At 42.3% G+C, this 14984-nt stretch overlaps 1 protein-coding gene across 2 annotated transcripts in view; it reads right to left on the bottom strand.

The window, feature by feature from the left end:
* Window positions 1-14984, bottom strand: part of AATF (apoptosis antagonizing transcription factor) — a 109435-nt gene that overhangs the window by 42923 nt on the left and 51528 nt on the right. The window contains exon 9 of one of the 2 annotated variants that reach the window (XR_009731227.1): window positions 6798-7754. The exons of the other annotated variant lie outside the window; for it this stretch is intronic. The gene's annotated coding sequence lies outside the window, so the exon portion shown is untranslated. The remainder of the gene's footprint in view (window positions 1-6797; window positions 7755-14984) is intronic. 2 annotated transcript variants of the gene reach the window in all.

Genomic DNA, 14984 nt, shown 5'->3' with positions numbered 1-14984 from the left:
TGAGCAGGAGCTCAGAGGGCGGCTCCCCTAAAAGGAGGGCAGGGGCAGAACCACGGGGCCTTCTGGAGTGTCCACGTGGCCAAGTGACTGTCCGCCGGGGGGGAAGGAGGCTCGATTCTCTGGAAAAACGGAGTCACAGAAGCTCCAAACTGAGAGATACGAGGCACCGAAGGCTGACGTCTGGGACCTTCTGTCTCCTTCCCCACCCTGTGCCCAGGACACTGTCACCACGTGACAAGTTCCTAGGCAGGAGAGCAGGGGAGTGTTTTCTGGAGAAACTGCATGGTCATCCCCCAGCTCCCCAGAAAAGAAGATTTCCAAGTTCTGAGAACCAAGAGGTTACCAAAATTACATACAAAGGAGACAGAAAGCTCCACCCAGGTTTCAGAGATACTTTAGAATGCTGTACTCTGAAACATGAAGCGACAGCTAAGGATCACCTGCATCTGAGGAAAGCCTCAGACAGAGACCAAAGCACACGGGAAAAAAGCAACTTAAGAAAGCAATACAAGGAACAAACAAAACACACCCAGACAAAAGAAAGAAAAGAAAAAGAACTCACAATTCCTCCTCCTCCTCTCTGAGGACACCCTCAGAGAAGTGAGAGAAACATACTTCCACAAGAATGGGGTGCTGTGACAGAAGAGTACAATGGGAGACTGAACACAAGAAACATTTAACATTTGCAAAAGAACTGGAAGACAAATGTACAAAAATCTCTATCTCTTGATTATTTGTGAAAGAAGAAAATAACTTAGAGGATAATCCAGGAAGTTAAACACCTACCTAACAAAAAAGGCTGGGAGAAAATTATTAAAGAAATAATTATGAAAACCTCCCCAAATCGAAGGACGGGAATGAACTAATAACCACCACCCAATGCAACCTAGTGCAATGAAGGAAAAAGAACCTTTCATAAGACACATCATCATGAGATATGGAACTCTAGAAGCAAAGAAAAGATCCTAAAGGGTGAGAGGAAGAATAGGTCACATGTAAAGAAGGTGACTATATGGCCCCATCTACCACAGAGAGTCCTGGCTAAAGTCTCCCGTCCTGCTATTTCTTCAGGCTAGCACCTCAAGGGTCCCAGTCTTGACAATGAATTATACAGTCATCTGAAACCTTAAGGAACATAAATCTAAATGGGATTAGACATCTCAATAGCAATAACAGATGTCAGAGGACAGCAGAGCAAAACCTTCAAAATGCTGAGGAAAATGACTTTCAACCTCAAGTTCCATACACAGCCAAAGCACTAACCAAGGATGAGAGTTCATAAAGCATTTCACACAGGCAAGGACTCAATAATTTACCTTCCACAGGCTCTTTCACAGGAAGATGTGCGTCAGTAAAATGAGAGCATGTGGCCAGAAGGACAAAGACAAGAGGTGTCTCTGGAACCCTTTTTGCACGTGCACTGCCTGGAACATGCTTCCCTAACCACTAACTGGCTTACATCACACCCTCCACGTGTGTGCTCAGTCGTGTGCGACTCTTTCGTGACCCCATGCACTGCAGCCCACCAGGCTCCTCTGTCCATGGGATTCTCCAGGCAAGAATACTGGAGTCGGCTGCCATACCCTCCTCCAGGGGATCTTCAGATCCAGGGATCAAACCCATGTCTCTTGCATCTCCTACACTGGCAGGCAGATTATTGACCACTGTGCCACCCTCTCTACCTCCTTGCTAAATCTCAGCTCAATTACCTCCATTCTCAGGAAAGCCTCTCTTAACTGCAGCCCTCCATACACATTCACATGATATTCCTGATGTATTTAATTTATATTTTATTAGTGGAGTACATGATGTCTATTTCCTCCCCTAGCCGACTGCTTCACAGAAAGCAGAGAATGTAACAGTGTGCTCACCACTCTATCCTGTCCACTGGCCCACTGAAGGAGCTCAATAAATACCTACATGCACAGAGTGGGGGAATTGTTTCTGGCAGAAAATATCAAATTTTTATTTACTTTATCACACACACACACACAGACTCCTTTTGTTTTTAAACAAAAGCAATCATACTGTGTAATACCTTGCTTTTAATCCAGAGTACCACTATCTACTTAAGCAACTGGGGAACCTCTTGGTTTTCAATCTCTTGGCACTAGTGGTAAAGAACCTGCCTGCCAGTGCAGGAGAAATAAGAGACATGGGCTCGATCCCGGATTTGGGAAGCTCCCCTGGAAGAGGGCATGCTAACCCACTCCAGTATTCCTGCCTGGAGAATCCCATCAACAGAGGAGTCTGGCGGGCTGCGGTCTACAGTGTCTCCAAGAGTCGGACAAGACTGAAGTGCCTGCACGATTACCAGCACCTCCTCCTCCTCAAACAGCATTCTCTTTCCCGAGCGTCTTGCACAGGGCCTAGAGAACTGTGTGGTTTAAGTGCGTGGGGATTACCCTTTTTTCAACCATCCCAAGAGAACCTGAATTTTTTAAAAAACTACTTAATCCAAATGAATGAAAAAAATCTCAAAACACTTCTCATTATTTTACTGTTAAAATGATGTCGATCTTGCCTCCCTCTTGGGTCTCATTTCCCAAGGGAGAGAGTTGGTTCTTCTCAGGAAAAGAAGAGCGAGAACAGGTCTTTTGCTCTTCCTCTAACCATCTCCCCCATGCCCCGTCATACACTGATTCTTTCTGTAGTATCTTCAAGTTGGTCTTTTTACCAACTTGTGTCTTGACATCTTTGTAATAAAGGTGGGAATCCATTTCATAAGTGTTTTCTGTTATCAGTGTTTCTTTTATCAGTTTGTCAAATCCCAGTTGCAGGTGCCCATCTCCCACCTTCTAAGAGCTAATGATTCTATGTATGAGTTTTCAACTCTGCCCCATGGTTCAACGTAACTGTGAACACCGCCCAGTAAGTCTGTAAAATGCCATGGCTGTGGAGTCTGACATACCTGGGCTCTGTCCCCTTTATTAGATGCGAACTTTGGGACAAGTTATTTGTCCCTTCTGAGACTTGGTTTCCTCATAATAACTGTACCTCATAAAGTTGATTTGCAATCTTAAAAGATGATAAAAGTAAAGCACTTTGCAAAATGCAAGTGTTCAATAAATTAAAATACTGTTGACATCAGATAATGATACTCAGAGATAAAGACAGAACTCAATTTGGGACAAAAAAATTCCATAGCTGAATCACCACAGCTGCTAACAATAACAATGAGCAAATATGATAATTCAAAGTTCCTTTCTACTGATTGCCAACAGTGGATAACAAATAGGATGTGTAATGAAGGAAAATCAGAATGAAAGGGAGAAAGTGTAAAAAGGACAGAAAAAACTCACAATAGTAGTAAGTCAATACCTGAAAAGCAGACTGTTATTTGAAGGACTTTTTCCAAACCAAACCATGATTAATTCAGGCACAAGTGATCCTCTCCTTTACCATTTATTCTATTAGGACAACTAACTGCTCTTTGCTCTCCAGGACCTGCACCCACCCCATCACCCTCTGCTCCCGCAGCCACCCCTCCACCTCACCTTCTGCAGCATCCTATCCACCCCTCTACAAAGGCCTCGATCAAACGCCATCACCTCCCCACAGCCTTCTCTGATTCTGCCAGACCGTTAAGAATCTCCCTTCTCCTGAATTCTTTATCACTCCCTCGCCCAGCACTCTGGTTGTTTACAGCGCCTTTGCTTGACTGTAAGCGTCCTGGGGGTAAGTAAGGTACAGTCTCACTCAAAATTCTCTCCTCCTTCAGAACTCTGCACACTGCCTTGCTCACAGTGACTATTCGATAGTATCTCTGAAAGGAAAGAGTTAAGTTCTAGATCTTTGGATCAAAGATGAAAAGCATCCCACTTCTGCAGCGGCAAGTACAATATTTACAAGAGTAATATTAATAACAGAGAGAAGCACGGAGGGAAGTCAAATGCGTGAATAAAAACCCGAGTGCATCTTCCTACTGAAGTTCCAGATAGCCCACCTTTGGTTACTAAAATCAGAAAATGTACCGCTTGAGGCAACCGCTGAAGAAGTCAGCCTTAACTCTGCCTCACTGCCCTCGGTCTTTTAAGGATTTGATTAGTTTTTCCACTTTCTGATTCAGCGTTGCCTCGTGCCTCCACTCCACAGCTGGAGCTAAGGCCTGTGATTTGGAAGGGATGATAAATTCATTCGCTGAGGAAATTCACACTGTTTCCTCAGCACAAGTTCTAAAATATTTCGAAGGCCGTAATATTTCACCAGGCCTGGCCATTGGGGTTAAAATTTATTAGTCAAAACAGAAAACTTTCTCATCAGACCTTATATATTCCATTAGGCATGATATATAGTGTCTCCCAATGTCTAATTATTAACTAGAAGTGTAAGTAAATCATTACCAGTATTCAGCTCTGATATGTGAAGACAGAGAGAGAATTAGGCAATTTGACTGCTAAAGAACTTGCTTTTCCTTTCTTTTTCCCATACATAAAAAAAATTTTACAAGGATTAAGTGACTGTATTAAGCCATTCTTCCTAATCTATACCAAAAGGGACAAGGTACCAGGAGTGCTATTGTTTAGAATTTCCCACAGCCCCATTTCCAGGATTCTGTCTCCTGGTAAACGGATAGACGTCCTGGTGTGTGCTTGTGTGTGTGTGTATATATATATATATGTATGTGTTTTTTTTCCTATCTATAAAATAAAAGGTGAGGAGAGGGGTTATACATCCTTTTGGATACTAGATCAATCACTGACTATTTCTGGGCATTATATGGTATTCTATTGTATAATGACACTATGCTATGCAACATTTGTATTCAAAGAATGAAGAGGAAGTCGTTCAGAACTAGAGACTGTTTTGCTAAAAAGGAACCAAGGAACCAAGAGTGCAGTGCTAACCTATATTCTGCATTATGTCCTCCAAGGATTAAAAGCCCAGAGGAAACAAACCTCAGCCTCTCCTTCCAGGATTCTCCCTTTAGCCTGCAGACTCCAGTATTCCTCCCTGCTCAGATCAATAGCCCATTGATCCTGCCAGCTTTTCAGCATGCCTCCCCCGCTCCTCCTCACGTGCTCGCCTCTCTCCATACTCATGGGCATGCGATGCCACCATCCAGCAGGACGGTCACTTCCGGTAAACACCCTCAAGTCTGCTGCGAGCTGTCCCTTGGTCATACAGATCCACGGTCTGTGTGCCATACGCTCCCTCGGGGACTGATGTGTCCTGGAATTCAGAGCTTTTGGGATTTGGGGGAAGGTGATGATACAGTGTATGTACCATAAATGCCCCAGCAAACCCTGGGGCAGCACCCCAAAGTCAAACACATCAACACCTCTGCAGCAAAATACATGAGTATCCCCACCTAGTGGGATAAATAAAGCCTCACAGGTTAATACGCAGGCTTCCCTAGTAGTTCAGTTGGTACATAATCTGCCTGCAGTGGGGGAGACCTAGGTTCAATCTCTGGGTTGGGAAGATCCCCTGGAGAAGGCAAAGGCTACCCACTCCAGTATTCTGGTCTGGAGAATTCTATACTTTGTGACTATGGGGTCACAAAGAGTCGGACACGGCTGAATGACTTTCAGTTTCATAGGTTAATACGGCTTCAGAACCATTCAGATGTTGCCACCAAACTTACAAAAACAAACAAGCACACTACTGTAAGCGTTCGGTGTCAGAATTGCAGGTGAGGGATTATGTACGTGTATTTGCTTGTTAAATCTCAGTACCGCATCCATACGGCTGCAATGAGTGGAGAAACAGACAAGATGGACTGAACTGGTTCCACTAACCTTACGCAGGTCTCCAGTGCTCCCAATTACACTCTCCTGCTCTGCTCGAAGACTCTGCCGTATCTTCTCTTTTCTCAAACCTCCAGACCCTGCACTCAGGTAAGAACCTCACATACTACCCTCCCCATAGCTCCTTGGGAACAAGAGTTCCTACACTCTGTCCTCATGCCCATACCTACACAAGAGCTGCCCATGAGACCAACCCCTCTGTGTACCAACCTGTGTACACAGCAGCAGCCACTCTCACCTCCTTCCTGAAATGTGCATGATGCCCTCTACGGGATCATTTCCATCAGAAAACAGTATACAGGATCCCTGATTGGGGAACCAAGATCCCACAAGCAGCTAAGCCTGAGGGCTGCCACCACTGAGGCTGTGGGCTCTAGAGCCCACGCTCCACGACAAGAAGCCTGTGTACAGCACCAAAGACCCTGCACAGCCTGAAAAATAAACAAAAGGACGACAACAAAAGCAACATACAGAGGACATCTACCTGAAACCCAAACAAGAAACCCACTCCTGACCCCTGCTGCCCATTTCTCCCCTTTAGGGCAAGCTTTCTCCAGACTGTCTATGCCGCCTCCAACTTTTCTCCCTCCATTCTCTCTTGAACCTGCTTCAACACTCAAACAAAACAGTTTCTGTGAAGGTCCCAATGGCTTCCACGTTGCTGAACCAAATAGCCAGTTCTCACTCCTTACTTTATTTGATCTATCTGCAACATTCAACACAGTATGTCACTCTTTTCTTTAACAGAAAAAAAAACCTTATTCAGATAAAATGCACATACAATAGAGCTCACCAATTTAGACTATGATTCAATGGTTCTGTATATTCACTGAGGTGTGCAACCGTCATCACAATCAATTTCAGAATATTTTCATCACTGTCAAAAGACTGGCTTTTTTTTCATCAGCTACTCCCATTTCACCCCCAATATTGCCAGCCCTAGGCAACCACCTATCGACTTCCTCGCTTCTATAAAGTGTGCCTATTTGGAGCATTTAATAAATCATACAAATATGGTCTGTGACTCTCTTGTTTCACTTAACTTACCATAATGTTTTCAAAAGTTATCCATGTTGCAAGTTTCAGTCCTTCATCCTCTTTATGGTTGAATAGTATTTATTATATGGATATACCACATTTTGTTTATCGGTTGATGGTCACTTGGGTTGTTTCCTTTATGGCTATTATGAATAACGCTACAGATATTCTTGTACACGTTTTTGTGTGGACATACAATTTTCACTTCTTTTGGGTGTAAACCTCAGAGTAGAACTGCTGGGTCGTATGGTAACTCTATGGTTGACCTGAGGAACTACCGAACTGTTTTCCATAGAGGCTGCGCCAATTTATATTTCTACCAACAGTGTATGAGGGTTCCAGATTCTCCATATTCTCCCCAAACTTGTTATCATCTGTCTTTTTTGATCATAGCTATCCTAGTGATCAAAGTAGTATTCACTGTGGTTCTGATTTGTATTTCCCCAAAGACTAGTAACGGTGAGCACCTTACTAGTCGTTTTTATACCTTCTTTGGAGAAATGGTTATTCAGATCATTCGCCATTTTTTAGTAGGTTATTTGCTTTTATTATTGAGTTTAAGAGTTCTTTATATATTCTAGATACCAGTCCTTTATCAGATAGACAATGTAAAAATATTTTCTCCCACTCTGTGGGTCTTTCCACTTTTCCGGTAGGACCTCTTGCAGCTCAAAAGTTTTCAATTTCGATGAAGTTCAACGTCTCTGTTTTTATTCTGTTTTGTCCTTGTGCTTTTGTGGTCATACTTAAGAAACTATTTCCTAACCCGAAGTCATGAAGACTTACTCCTGTGTTTTTTTCTAAAAGTTTTATAGTTCGGTCTCTTATGTGTAGGTATATATCAACTTAAGAGTTAATCTTCGCGTAGGAATGAGAGAGGGCTCTAACTTCACTCTTCTGCAAGTGGGTATCCAGTTGTCCTAGCATTATTTGTTGTAAAGACTTCTCACCGCTGTCTTGGCACCCCTGTCGAAAATCAATTGACCATAACTGTAAAGGTTTATTTCTGAATTCTCAATCGTATTCTATTGATCTAATGCCTAACCTTATACCAGTACCACAACATCTTAATTACTATAGCTTTGTAATAAGTTTTGAAATTAGGAACTATGAGTCCTCCAACTTTGATCTTTTTCAAGATTGTTTTGGCTATCCTGGGTCTTTTGTATTTCCATATCAATTTTAGGATCTGCTCATCACTTTCAGCAGAAAGATAGCTGGGATTCTGATAGAGATTGAGTTGAATCTGTATATCAATTAAGGAGTACTGTCATTTTAACAATACTTAAGTCTTCTAATCCATAAATTAGAATTTTTCTAATTCATGAAATGGGATGGCTTTCCATTTATCTAAGTCTTTTAAAATTTCTTTCAGCAAAGTTTATAACTTTTTGCATACAGGTCTTCGGGCTTCACAGGTAGCACCAATGGTAAAGAATCTGCCTGCCAATTTGGAGATGCAAGAGACACAGGTTCAGACCCTGAGCTGGGAAGATCCCCTGGAGTAGGAAATGCCAACCTGCTCCAGTACTCTTGCCTGGAAACATTCCACAGACAGAGGAGCCTGGTAGGCTACAGTCCATGGGGTCACAAAGAGTTGGACATGACTGAGTGCGCACACGCACACACACACACACGCACACACACACACACACATACAACAATGTAAGTCTTTTACCTCCTTGGTTAAATCTATTCTCGGGTATTTTCCTCTTCTGGATGCTATTGTAAATGGAATAGCTTTCTTAACTTTTCAGACTGCTTACTGCTGGTGTAGAGAAATACAACTGATTTTTTTGTGTTTATTCTGTATCCTGCAATTCATGATTGAGTAGTTTTCTGGTGGCTTCTTTGGGATTTCTATATATAGGATCATGGCAACTGCAAATAAGAGATACTTCTACTTCTTCTTTTCCAACTTAGATGCCTTTTATTTCTTTCTAACTGCCCATGCTAATTTACTCCAGTACAATGTTGAATATTAGTGGCAAGAGCATCCTTGCCTTACTTCTAATCTTTGGGGAAAGTTTTCTGTCTTTCACCACTGAATAGGATGTTAGTTACAGGTTTTCACAGATGTTCCTTACTAGGTAAGGAATTCTCTTCCATCCCTATTTGTTGAGTGTTTATCATAAAAGGGTGTCAAACAATTTTCTGCATCTATTGAGATGATCATGTTTTTGGCCCTTATAACATTTGATTACATTAACTGAGTTTTGATGTTCAACCTAGATGTCCATCAGCAGATGAATGGATAAGAAAGCTGTGGTACATATACACAATGGAGTATTACTCAGCCATTAAAAAGAATACATTTGAATCAGTTCTAATGAGGTGGATGAAACTGGAGCTGATTATACAGAGTGAAGTAAGCCAGAAAGAAAAACACAAATACAGTATACTAACGCATATATATGGAATTTAGAAAGATGCTAACAATAACCCTGTGTACGAGACAGCAAAAGAGACACTGATGTATAGAACAGTCTTATGGACTCTGTTGCAGAGGGAGAGGGTGGGAAGATTTGGGAGAATGGCATTGAAACATGTATAATATCATGTATGAAACGAGTTGCCAGTCCAGGTTCGATGCACGATACTGGATGCTTGGGGCTGTGCACTGGGACGACCCAGAGGGATGGTATGGGGAGGGAGGAGGGAGGAGGGTTCAGGATGGGGAACACATGTATACCTGTGGCGGATTCATTTTGATATTTGGCAAAACTAATACAATTTGTAAAGTTTAAAAATAAAATAAAATTAAAAAAAAAAAAAAACAATCTTGAATTCCTGGGCTAAATCCCACTTAGTTATGGTATATAATTTTTTTTTTTTTTTGGTGGGGGGTGGGGGGGCTTTCCTGGTGGCTCAGACAGTAAAGAATCCGCCTGCAATGTGGGAGACCCGGGTTCGATCCCTGGGTTGGGAAGATCCCCTGGAGGAGGGAATGGCAACCCACTCCAGTATTCTTGCCTATGTGTGTTGCTGGAGTGAGTTTGCTAGTAGATTGCTGACTTTTGTATCTCTATTGTCGGTAGTTTTCTTTCCCTGTGATATTTTTGCCTGGTTTTAGTATCAGGATGATACTGGATTTCCTCCTCCTTGAATCACTTTGATATGAAACCTGGGAAATCACTCTTCCTTTATTCTCTCTCACCTTCTCCAACACCTATACTAGATCCTCTTCATCTCCCCAACCTCAAAATGTTGAATGCCCCAGGATGTGGGCTTTGCATCTCTCTCTTTTTTTCTCTCCATTTTCAATCCCTAGGTGATCTCATCCAGTCTCATGGTATTAAATACAATCTATATGCTGATACAATCTATATTTGGTATTAGATATACAATCCATATATGGTATTAAACACAATCTATATGCTCTCAGATTCATCTCTTCAGTTCAGACCTCTTCATGAACTCCAAAATTATATACATAACTACCTCCTCAACAATTCCCTATGACTACTTCAGTGATATCTTAATATAACCAATTTGGAATAAAAATAATTAAAGTCAGCATAGGTCCATGGGGTCGGGGTGGGGCTGGGTGTGGAATCTAGTGTAACTGAAGCTGAGTTCCGATTCCTTCTCCAAACTAGCTTCTCTCACACTGTTTGTCCCCAGTTCAGTAAATAGCAATTTCATCCATCCAACTGCTCAGACCAAAATCCCTAAAGTCATCCTGGATCCCTCTCTTCCCACACTGCACACACAATCCATCAGCCAAACCCATCAGTCCAACTTTCAGCATAAATTCAGAGTCCAGCCACTTGTCAGCACTCCCTCTAAAACATCGCAGTCCCAGCTACCGCCATCTCTTGCCCGGACTATCACGAGAGCCTCCTGTTTCCTGCTTGCCACCCTGCCTCCTTAGAATTGATTCTCAACACATCAGAGTGATGCGTCAAAAATATTAGTCCAATCATGTGACTCCTCTGTTCAAAACTCTTCAGTGGCTTCCTAGTGAAAGCCAAAGCCTTAGGATGGCCTACAAGCTCCTTCAGGACCTGGCCTCCCATTACGGCTCTGACTTACGGCTCTCCTATCCAACTCTTTCTTACCTACCCCATCCCGGGGGTACAGGCCTCCCTATTCCCTAGAACACACTAGCCTCGGCAGGGCCTTGGAGCCTTTGCACTCGCCATTCCCTTTCCCCCCAGAACTTTCATGGTCTGGTGTGCACTGCCCTCAGGGCTCTGCTCAAGTATCACTGAATCTCCCGACCATCCTACCTGAAAACAGTAACCATCCCGTCCCTGTCCTAGGCCCCTTCATCCATACCCAGTTTCACTGTTTTCCACTGCAGTATCATCCTGTTTCTAAGACTGAATGAATGTTTCTAAGACAGAGGGCAGGCCTTTGCTTTGTTTCAGCCCCTCACAGAGCTCCAACAGACCTTTCTGTGATGATATGTGTCTGTGTGTGCTCAGTCCTGTCTGACTGTTTGTGACCCCAAGGACTGTGGCCTGCCAGGATCCTCTGTCCATGGGATTTCCCAGGCAACAATACTAGAGTGGGTTGGCATTTCCTTCTCCTGGGGCACTTTCTGACCCAGGGATTGAACCCAAGTCTCTGGTATTGGCAGGTGGATTCTTTACCAATGAGCCACCTGGGAAGCCTCTGTGATGATGTAAATGTTCGCTATTTGCATTGTCCAGCACAATAGCCCCTAGCACATGTGGCTACAGCTCTTGATATGTGACTAGCATGACTGACAGACTGAATTTTCAACTTTATTTTAATTAATTAGCTACAACTGAAATTTAAATAGCTACATGTGGCCAGTGGCTACTGCATCAGATAGCACAGCCTAGAGCAACAGTTACTCGATAAATACATAGTTGATATTCACATATTTGCTGAATCAATTAATGGAAGGAAGAAAGAAATCTGAAAGACTTTTCTTCTCAACTTTTTATTACAGAAAATTAAAAAAAAATACACAGAGGTAGACTATGGCAAAACGAACCTTTAAGTACCCATCACCAACCTGAATGCTCTCCCCTTCACCCCCGGCCGGGAGCAGGAAGGTTTTATTATTACTTTCTGTAAGCAAGGGGAAGATCAGGGATCTTTCCCAAAGCAGTATCTCCCTGAAGGCTTCTCTAACCTGAAATAAGTTTCAGTGGATATCAGATTTGCAATACTGGCTTCTAAAAATCACTAAATTCTTGGAAAATAGTGAATTTATAATATTATTCAGAGTTTATATCTAACAGCATGTCTTAGGGTCTTTTACAAGTTACTGAGACATGACTTTAGGAATTAGGAGTCTGTTGAGAGAAAAACCTGTGTGCCAACAAGTATGTGAGGCACATTTGTGATAAGACAGCACTACAGAACTACATGGTTTTGTTTTGTTTAAACATTATTTATTTATTTGGCTGTGCCAGGTCTTAGCTGTGGCATGAAGGAATTTTAGTTGCGAAATGTGAACTCTTAGTTCGGCATGTAGGATCTAGTTCTCTGACCGGGGATCGAACCCAGGCCCCCTGCATTGGGAGCTCAGTCTTAGCTACATGTATGTTTTCATATCAAGGACCTGATTGCTCTCGTGCACCATTTATTTTCTTCATTTAAATTTTATTAAAGTCATACTCTGAAAGAGGAGCTATCTGACTACAAAATTGAGAATTCTGCTCTTGTTAGGACTCCCCCTGCTGGCTCAGACCTTAAAGAATCCACCTGCAATGCAGGAGACCCAGGTTCGATCCCTGGGTTGGGAAGATCCGCTGGAGAAGGGAATGGCTACCCACTCTTGTATTCCTTCCTGCAGAGGAACCTGGCGGGCTACAGTCCATGGGGTCGTAAAGAGTCAGACATGACTGAGTGACTAACACTTTCACTTTTGCTCTCATTAGATGACAAATTCCTCGGGCAGGAGTTTGTCTTATTAGTCTTTGTAAAACCAGCATCTGGTATAGCAATTAGTGAAAGAAGCCCATAACCGCATGAAAGTGACACGTGTGAACTGTCACAGTATGAACATATATTCTGGATCTTCAGTTTCCTAAACAGTTATGAATCTGAAAAGAAAACACTCAAATGGACTTTTAAGTGTGTCAGGTCAAAAGGCAGCGTAATATGCTAGCAAGTCAGGACTTCGCTGGTGGTCAAGAATCTGCCTGCCAATTCAAGGGACACAGGTTCAATCCCTGGTCGGGGAAGATCCCACATGCCTCAGAGCAACTAAACCCATGCGCCACAACTACTGAGCCGGCATGCTGCAGCTACTAAAGCCCCCACACCAGACCCCGCGGCCCCACAACTGGAGAAGCCGCTGAATGAGAAGCCATGCACCGCAGCCAAGACCCAGGGCAGCCACACGTAAGTGAATAAGAAATAAGAAAATCAAACAGGGACTAACACCACCTGGATTTAAGTGTCTAAAGACGAGACGATCCTACCCTAGTCCCCTAGGCTCCAGTATAAAGACAGTTTGGAATGGACAATTTTCAGAGACACTATCTAACTTCAGAGCAATTAGGTTCTATGCTAGATCTACAATACACATAATTTTTAAAGCTGTTTATTAACTTCCCCTTTTATGCTAAGTCACTGTCCCTATAATTTACTTTTACAGTAAAGCTTTAAGGAGCTACATACACTGAATATAATTTAAAAACAAGACGACACCAGGCCCAGTTTGGTGAACAGGTAGTGCCCCCTTTTCTAAAGTGCCAAACTCTTCGTTGGAGTCTACTCAAACACTGCTGGAATCCTGTGTCTAACACTTAACCAGCTCACACTGGGTTTAACATGAGTATAGAAAAGGCAATTTTGGCCACATATTTGCCTAGTAAACTACCACGGGACCACTTGCATTTGAAAAGTTTCTTCGATGGTTTGAGGCCAATTCTTCTTTCTTTCCTAGCTGGCTCCATCAAATGGAGCCTGTTTTAGGCTTTGTTCTGAGGTTTTACCTTTGTCTACACGAAGCAGTAGAACCAAAGTCATGCTCCGGTGTTTTTTTAAAGCAAGAGAACTGAAAGAAATGAGGGCCAGGCGTGTGTGCCTTCCCTTGACGCTGCTGTTTGATGAAATTTCTCGACCTTGCATTTAAAATGTGGCTTTTGTGTGTGCAGGCTCCATAATAGCAAGCCCACACTAGCTATCAAATGCCAATATTGATACTATCTTTGGGACTAAACACTGACAGACAGACAATGGAAACACAGAAACTAGAATGTATCTCAAATAAAATTCTTGTATAGATTCAAAACATAATCTTGTAATTATTAAAACTGGGGTTTAATTAGACATTGATATTGGTTTGGGGTTTGTTTTTTCAACTCCTTTATTACATCTTAAGAAACCTAACTGATTAACTCTCTGCTCTAACTTCAGCCATAATTTCAGTTTTCAAAATTATGCACTTCATATATACATCCTCTCTAAAGTCACCAAGAAGATATACATGTAATAAATTTTATCAAACTTTTAAGAAACACTATCCACATCTCAAATAGCAGCAACATCTCAAAGTCAAACTAAAAATGAAATACTGCTCTGAACAGATCTGTTTTCCAGCAACAAATTAAAAGGAGTAGGTTCCAATCAGACTTTAAAGCATATTCTCAGCCATCAACCGAACCACTGGAAAGACACATGCCAACAAGAACACTGTATGGCCGTTAACCATAGGAATGGCCTTACACATCCCTTATTCACACTACAATCTAAATGCATACAATTAAAGCTACCCGATCAGCCATCCATATTAATCACTCACCAATTTAACTAAAGTAAACCACCGTGTCAGAAAGCTTGCCTCTTCTCTATTTCTTAACATTATCGACTTTTAATAGTTCACTGAATTAGTAATTACTTGTTTATGACATTATCAAATGTCTTAGACACATATGTCCAGCATGTGGCAGGGTCAGCTATAGACATGTCCTGATGGCAGATGAAAGGAAAAATTTAACCCATCAAAGTGGTCATCAAAAGAACAGAATCTATTATGTCTTTCTCCAGCTGCTCTTGGTTAAATTCAAAGTGACAGGACAAACCAAATCAAAACTAAACAGAGTTAGAAGCAACATATGAAACCCTAATGAACCCTCAGAAATCCAGGTATCGACCCGTCAATATCTAAGCTCAATTAGTCCTTTCAGAGCAAAATACCTCACGAGGTGACAAGAAACTAATTTGAGGTCTCGGCTATGAAAAGAACAAACCCAGTCACTTGCCAGG

Source organism: Bos javanicus, chromosome 19 (genome assembly GCF_032452875.1).
Source record: "Bos javanicus breed banteng chromosome 19, ARS-OSU_banteng_1.0, whole genome shotgun sequence".
Taxonomy (NCBI): domain Eukaryota; kingdom Metazoa; phylum Chordata; class Mammalia; order Artiodactyla; family Bovidae; genus Bos; species Bos javanicus.
Note: the sequence above shows the minus strand (reverse complement) of the source record. Positions and strands in the feature narration are given on the sequence as shown.